Source organism: Narcine bancroftii, unplaced genomic scaffold, assembly GCF_036971445.1.
Source record: "Narcine bancroftii isolate sNarBan1 unplaced genomic scaffold, sNarBan1.hap1 Scaffold_676, whole genome shotgun sequence".
Lineage (NCBI taxonomy): Eukaryota > Metazoa > Chordata > Chondrichthyes > Torpediniformes > Narcinidae > Narcine > Narcine bancroftii.
Window position 1 is genome coordinate 47,950 of NW_027212188.1, and position 8,609 is coordinate 56,558.

The window sequence follows — 8,609 nt, forward strand, 5'->3', positions numbered from 1 at the left end:
ATTAGTAAGTTTGGTAGATACTATTGCTAAAATAATATAGAGAACGAGTGAGCTAATTAAGAAAACGATTATTAATGTGTGGTCGTGGAAGTGGAGGAGTTCTTCTATTACTGGAGATGCTGCGTCTTGGAATCCTAATTGTGAAGGGTGTGCCATTATAAGATTTGTGGGGTTTTAACCCACAGTTTTACCTTGACAAGGTAATGTGTTACTATTATACTAAAATCTTGAAGAAAGTGACAGAGTGGTGATGTGATTGGCTTGAAACCAATATATGGGGGTTCAATTCCTTCCTTTCTTGTATTAATACATAGGACGTTGGATTTGAACAAATGGTGGTTCTTCAAAGGTATGATTAGGTGGTGGACAGCCGTGAAGTCATTCTACATTTGTATGTGGTAAATCAATAGTTAATACTTCACGTTTTGAGGCGAATGCTTCTCATAAAATGTATAGGAGTATAATTACGGCAACTAGGGAAATTATTGAGCCGATGGATGATACAACATTTCAGAGGGTATAAGCATCTGGATAATCTGAGTAGCGACGTGGTATTCCGGCTAAACCAAGAAAATGTTGTGGGAAAAATGTTAGGTTTACTCCAATAAATATTACTAGAAATTGTATTTTAGTTCAGGTTGAATTGAGTGTATACCCGGAAATTAGGGGGAATCAGTGAATGAATCCTGCTATAATTGCAAATACCGCTCCTATTGATAGGACGTAATGAAAGTGTGCTACAACATAGTATGTATCATGTAAAACAATATCAAGTGATGAATTAGCTAGAACAATTCCTGTTAAACCACCAATAGTAAATAGGAAGATAAATCCTAATGCTCATAGAAGGGGTGTTTCTCATTTAATAGATCCTCCATGGAGTGTTGCTAATCAGCTAAATACTTTAACTCCAGTGGGAATGGCAATGATTATGGTGGCTGAAGTAAAGTAGGCACGGGTATCAACGTCTATTCCAGCGGTAAATATATGATGGGCTCATACAATAAAACCAAGTAGTCCAATTGCTATTATTGCTCAAACTATTCCTATATAACCGAATGGTTCTTTTTTTCCGGAATAGTAAGCGACTACGTGTGAGATTATACCAAATCCTGGTAAAATTAAGATGTAAACTTCTGGGTGGCCAAAAAATCAGAATAGATGTTGATATAAGATTGGATCACCACCTCCTGCTGGATCAAAAAAGGTTGTATTAAGATTTCGGTCTGTTAATAATATAGTAATACCTGCTGCTAAGACTGGTAAAGATAAGAGTAATAGAATTGTGGTTACAAGTAATGATCATACGAAAAGGGGTGTTTGGTATTGTGTAATTGATGGGGATTTTATATTAATAATTGTGGTAATAAAATTAATGGATGCTAAGATAGATGAAATTCCAGCTAAATGTAATGAGAAAATTGTTAAATCAACTGATGCTCCTGCATGGGCGAGATTACCAGCAAGAGGGGGATAAACTGTTCAGCCGGTGCCAGCGCCGGCTTCTACTCCTGCAGAAGCTAGTAGTAATAAAAAGGATGGGGGAAGTAATCAGAAACTTATATTATTTAATCGTGGAAAAGCTATGTCTGGGGCTCCAATTATTAGTGGGGTTAATCAGTTGCCAAATCCACCAATTATAATTGGTATAACCATAAAAAAGATTATAACAAAGGCATGAGCAGTAACAATTACATTATAGATTTGATCATCACCCAGTAAAGTACCTGGTTGGCTCAATTCGGTTCGAATTAATAGGCTCAAACCAGTTCCCACTATTCCTGCTCAAGCACCGAAGATCAAGTATAGGGTGCCAATATCTTTATGATTTGTAGAGAATAATCAGCGATTAATTGCCACAGGTAAGATGGCCGAGTTTAAAGCAGCGGATTGTAGCTCCGTAGAGAGAGGTATAAATCCTCTTCTTATCAGAATAGTCTTGTAGTATAAATGTTTACAGACGATTGCAAATCGTGAAAAGGAGAGAGATCTCCCGGGGCTTCTCCCGCCTTTGCCCCTTACGGCGGGAGAAGCTGGATAGATGTTCGTAGGATTGAACGCTTAGCTGTTAACTAAGAATTTATAGGATCGAGGCCTGTCTATCTAGTAAGGTTTTAGCTTAATTAAAGTGTCTGGGTTGCATTCAGAAGATGTGAGATAAAGTCTTGCAAATCTTAAATCAGAAGTTAAGAGGGTTTCACTTTTATTTAAAGCTTTGAAGGCTTTTGGTTTTGTTAACCTAAACTTCTTATTATAGGGTTAGTATAAATATTATGGGGGTTAATGGTAGAAGTATAATTGATATTATTGTGGATAAAGTTAGTAATGTGTTTGGTTTGGATGTAGGTGATTGTCATGTTGATGTTGATAAAGTTAGGTTGGGGGAGATGGTTAATGTGATTATATAACATAATCGTAAGTAGAAGAATAGGCTTAATAATGTTGCTAAAGTTATGATAGTGGTTGTAAATATTATGTTTTGTTTAGTTAATTCTTCAATAATTAATCATTTTGGTATAAAGCCGGATAGGGGAGGTAATCCTCCTAATGATAGGAGAGAGGTAAGGAAAATTGGTGTGATTAGTTGTGTTTTTATTCCAGATGGTGCGATGGATTCAATTTTTGTGGAGTTAATATATATTAATATTAAGAATATGGAGGAGGTTATAATCAAATAGATAATTAGATTTAATATTATGAGGTTAGGTATGTAGTGTAAAATAGATATTATCCATCCTAGATGTGCGATTGATGAATAGGCTAGGATTTTTCGTAGTTGTGTTTGGTTTAGTCCTCCTCATCCTCCTACAACGATTGATGTTAATCCAAGAATTGTTAATAAATGTGGGTTGAGTGTTTGGTGTAATTGAAATAGGATTGCTAATGGTGCAAGTTTTTGTCATGTTGCTAGAATTATACCTGTTGGTAAATTAATTCCTTGTATTACTTCTGGTAGTCAGAAGTGTATTGGTGCTAGTCCTAGTTTTAGGGCTAGGGCTAATGTAATAAATATTGTTGTTGTTTGGTTTGTTATTTGGGTTAGTTCTCATTGTCCAGTCAGTCATGCATTGATGGTTCCTCCAAATAGGAGTATTGCAGAGGCTGTGGCTTGTGTGATGAAGTATTTGGTGGAGGCTTCTACTGCTCGTGGGTGGTGTTTATAAATTATTAATGGAATGATGGCTATGGTATTAATTTCAAGGCCTATTCAGATTAATAATCAATTTGTTATTGTGAATGTTATTAGGGTTCCTATGATTAGGCTAAGGATAAGGATTAGTAGGATAAATGGATTCATTAGTAGAGGAAGGATTTTAACCAACATGGTTGGGGTATGGGCCCAAAAGCTTATTTAGCTGACTTTACTTAGTGGATAGTATAATGAAGTACTTAGGGTTTTGATCTCTAAGGTATAGGTTCAAGTCCTATTTCTCTAGGAAGGGGAATGATTTTAACATTCATGATTTACTCTATCAAAGTAACCCTTTAGTTCAGGCACTCTTCCTTTTGTTTATGTTAGTGGTGGTAGGCTTGCTATGGCGATTGGAAATGAAATATGTCATATGATAAGTGCTAGTGTTAATGGTAAAAAATTTTTTCATACTAAATGTATGAGTTGGTCATATCGAAATCGTGGATATGAGGCTCGGATTCATAGAAAAAGAATGGTTAATAGGGCTGTCTTGATTATTAGGCTGAAGGTGGTAAGTTCTGGTATTATTATATTATATGATGTTCCTATAAATAGGATAATTGATAATGTATTTATTATTAAAATGTTTGAGTATTCTGCTAGGAAGAATAAGGCGAATGGTCCTGCAGCGTATTCAATGTTGAAGCCTGAGACTAGTTCTGATTCACCTTCAGTAAGGTCGAAAGGAGCTCGGTTAGTTTCTGCTAATGTTGAGATATATCATATTATGGCTAATGGTCAGGTTGGTAGAATTAATCAGGTACTTTCTTGAGTTAAATTAAATGTATGTAGGGTAAAGCCTCCTGTTATGATAATAAGGGACAGTAGAATTAGGCCTAATGTGATTTCATATGAGATGGTTTGTGCTACAGCGCGTAGTGCTCCTATTAGAGCATATTTTGAGTTTGAAGCTCAGCCTGAGGCTAGGATTGTATATACTGTTAGGCTTGAGATTGCTAGGATAAATAATAAACCTAAATTGATGTTTATGATTGCGTGTGGTATTGGTAATGGTATTCATATTAAAAGGGCAAGTGTTAGTGCTATGGTTGGGGCTAGTAGGAAGAGTGTTTGTGAGGAGAAAGATGGTATAATTGGTTCTTTTGTAAATAATTTTAGGCCGTCTGCAATGGGTTGTAAAATGCCATAAGGTCCAATGATGTTAGGTCCTTTACGTAGTTGTATATAGCCTAATACTTTTCGTTCTAGTAGTGTTAAGAAGGCTGTAGCTAAAAGTACTGGGATAATGTATATTAATGGATTAATAATGTGGATAAATACGTAGTTTAACATAGTTAGGAAGAGGATTTGAACCTCTGGATGAAGGAGCTTAGGTCCTTTGCAATTACCAGTCTCTGCCACCCTAACTAATCATTATTTTTGATTAATATATAATCTTTATTACTTATTTGAGTTTTTTTCAATAAGTGGAAGGGAAGCATGCTTTAAGCATTGGCTTCATTTTCTCGGTCCTTTCGTACTGGGGAAAATATTATTATAGATAGAAACTGACCTGGATTGCTCCGGTCTGAACTCAGATCACGTAGGACTATTAATCGTTGAACAAACGAACCCTTAATAGCGGTTGCACCATTAGGATGTCCTGATCCAACATCGAGGTCGTAAACCTTTTCGTCGATATGGACTCTTAGAAAAGATTGCGCTGTTATCCCTAGGGTAACTTGGTTCATTGATCAAGAATAGGTCTTGGGTCATGTGTCGTCAGATGTTCTGTAAATTAGAATGGTAATTCTATTTTTTAAGTATTGAATACTTAATCGATTAGGGGGTTTTTTTGTACCCCTTGGTCGCCCCAACCAAAAATGTTAAATTATATTAAGTTATTTATTAAGTCCATGGATATTAGTGGGTTACTTATTAATTTAATTATTTTAAGCTCCATAGGGTCTTCTCGTCTTATAGTTATATCCTCGCTTCTGCACGTGGAGATTAATTTCATTGATTGGAAAATAGAGACAGATAAACTCTCGTTATGCCTTTCATACGGGTCTTCAATTAAAAGACAAGTGATTACGCTACCTTTGCACGGTCAGGGTACCGCGGCCGTTAAATGTTTCACAGGGCAGGCGGGACCTCTTATATTTATAACACAAGAGGCGATGTTTTTGGTAAACAGGCGGAGTTAGGTGTTTGCCGAGTTCCTTTATTTTCTTTTAATCTTTCCTATATAACACACCGGTGTAGGATTAACGTTTATTTTATAATATGAATTTCTAGTTATTTATTAATTTTATAATTACCTCTAGTTGGTGGCGGTTAATTACCAGTGATTTAATTCTGTCTGGTGTACACTAGTGTTAGGAGAGGTTTAATTCCTCTTATTACTCATTTTAGCATAATTTCTTTTATTGAATATAAAATAACCCAATATTATTAAGGGGATTTAGATTAATTATCAGTATTTTATTTTGTTAATAGTTTGGAGCTGTGACGCTTGCTTGACAGGTGGCTGCTTTTAGGCCCACTGATTTAATTTAAATTTTATTAATGTGATCTTTATTCTCCTAATAAAGTTGTTTCTTTGTTCAAAAGAGGTGTACCTCTTTTAAATAACTATTAATTATTACATTAGGTCTTTTAAGATTTTTCTTATATGATTTAATGAATAGTTAATGCAGAACTAAGGTTCTTTTTTTGGGTAACCAGCTATCACTAAACTCGGTAGGTTTGTTGCCTCTACTTGGGAGTCTTCCCACTCTTTTGCAACAGAGAAGGGTTTGCACTATTTGCTGCTCCGAAGTAGCTCGTATAGTTTCGGGAGGATAAACTAAAAGTCTTTTTGCCTATTTATTCTGGCTAAATCATGATGCGAAAGGTACAAGGTTTAATCTTTACTTTTTATTACTTTAAGATTATTTCATTTCTCTTTCAACTTTCCCTTGCGGTACTTTTTCTATGGCTCTAATTTTTGGTTCTATCGCCTATACTGAAAAGATTTAAAATGTTTTAGTTAAAGGTTAGAAGTTTTAGTTTAATATTTAAATATTGTTAAAGTTTTAATGGTGAATAGGCTAGTTTTAAGGTTCAAAATAGCTCGGATTGCACGAGTATCTTCTCGGTGTAAGGGAGATGCTTTGATTTTTAGCTATATTTTGGTTATTCCAAGTGCACTTTCCAGTACACTTACCATGTTACGACTTGCCTCCTCTTATATTTTTTCTTTTTTTATTTAAGTTTAGATTTAAGTTTGAGGAGAGTGACGGGCGGTGTGTGCACTCTTCAGAGCCGTCTTCAGGATAATGTGCTTATTTATCTTTACTGCTAAATCCACCTTATTAAGTATTTTTCATTTATTGTCCGTTTTTTCTTTATAGAAAATGTAGCCCATTTCTTTCCACTCCATTCGCTACACCTCGACCTGACGTATTGAATATATTATTCATTTTGCTTACTGTTGTTCCTTCATAGGGTGAGCTGATGACGGCGGTATATAGGCGGTAAAGGCAAGGAGTGGTGAGGTTTAACGTGGATTATCGGTTATAGAACAGGCTCCTCTAGGTGGATCTGAAGAACCGCCAAGTCCTTTGGGTTTTAAGCTAGCGCTTATAGTTCTCAGGCGAATAGGTTAGTAAATACTTATTTATTTATAATTAAACATAGTAGGGTATCTAATCCTAGTTTGGGTTTTAATTGTCGTGAGGTCAAAGTATCAAATTTGTTAAAGTCACTTTCGTTGATGATTTTTTTTATTTATAAGTGCGTATAACAGCTTTATTAAAGTCTTAACTTTAGAATGAATTGAGAATTTTTAATCACCCTTTACGCCGTAAAGTATTAATATGGGTTACTCGTATAACCGCGGTGGCTGGCACGAGATTTACCAACCCTTATAACTGTAACTAATTCAAGCTTTCGCTTATTATATAATATTTATTACTGCTGAGTACCCTTGGGGGTGTGGCTGAGCGAGGTGTCATGGGCTATGATACAATATATGTGCCTGATACCAGCATCTAAACAAATAATAGTCTGTTTAGGGCGTATTCACTGGATTGCTGAAACTTGCATGTATAAATTGAGTTAAAATTAATACTGAGTCTAGGACCAAAACTGCAGTGCTTGTGAAAGTTTTTAAAATTTTATCTTAGCATCTTCAGTGCCATGCTTTAAAATTAAGCTACACTAGCATGCATGTGTAACACTATATACAATGACGCATTTTACACTTTGTCATTAAACCCAAAAGTATACATCGGCCCTCGTTTTAGGGGTTTTTCGAGGATAACCATGTATATTGGGGGGAGGGGGGGTTTTTCCAAAAAAATGTTTTATTCTTTTTTTTTTTTTTCGTTTTCGTTTCTAAGACCAGGGGCACCTATATAATATATTTATGTCCAATAAATCTTTCCATGTGGTAAAGAAATGAATGCTCTTAACATTAATTAAAAATTATATGATGAATTAATATGATTATTAATAATAATTCTTTCTTAAATTCATGTTGATTTATTCATCCTAAATATCTCATATAATTATAATTATTGTCCTATGATGTACATTCTTAGTTTACTTGACAATCATTAACCATGAATTAATAAGTAATGGTTAAATCATGATATGTCGAGGATAACACAAGTTTAATTGAGTGAGTCGTTACCAACCCTCGAGGGTTTGTTATTGCTTCATTCCCCCCAAAAAAGACTGGGAGGGCTAGAAATCTTGAGACGATTAAGAGTAGAATGACAATTAAGGGAACTAGTGGAGATGGAGTCCTGATACGACAAGAGAGTAATACCTTACAAGGGTGCCAAATGCCAATATTTGAGCAATTATAGGGGATTAATCTATTACCGTACCACAAACCGTGCAAAGGTATCTATATTAGGGTATTGTTGATTTCTTACCAACCCTCATTAAACGTTGGTTAAATACTGATTATATTAGTTAAAATAGTATGTATTAATCTAATGGTAAATAGTATAATGAGGTAATTGTGATAAATTTAAGTAATGAAATATTGGAAAATCATAATTATGAGGTCTAAGGTTATTATGTAATGAAGATGGGGAAAATCTGTTAATGATTATTAAACATAGTATGTAATGAAGATGGGGAAAATCTATTAATGATTATTAAGCATAGTATGTATATATGTCTAATTTCATAATGTGTGATCTGACTGGAAAATGGAAAATTTGTGTTTTGGCTGTAATCATACTGATATATTGTAGTATTAGCAGTAATATTAGGGCCCAATGAGTCGGTCTTGTTTTGGTTGGGGTTTTGTTGTTTAGGTTTCTTTTAAAACCGATAATGTTTTGAAGTCTATTATTGATGGGTGCTTATTTTATAGTTTGTTTTGAGTTTTATAGTTCTTTACTATGAGATATGTTTTGAATAATGGGTAGTGTTTTATTAAAGGTTAGGATTTACTTCTCTTCCCCCGACACTCTAA

General features: G+C 34.7%; 1 pseudogene; it reads right to left on the reverse strand.

Moving 5' to 3' along the window:
* Positions 1-227: 227 nt before the first annotated feature.
* LOC138751090 (NADH-ubiquinone oxidoreductase chain 2-like) lies at positions 228-3,298 on the reverse strand (annotated as a pseudogene).
* Between the last annotated feature and the right edge of the window lie 5,311 nt (positions 3,299-8,609).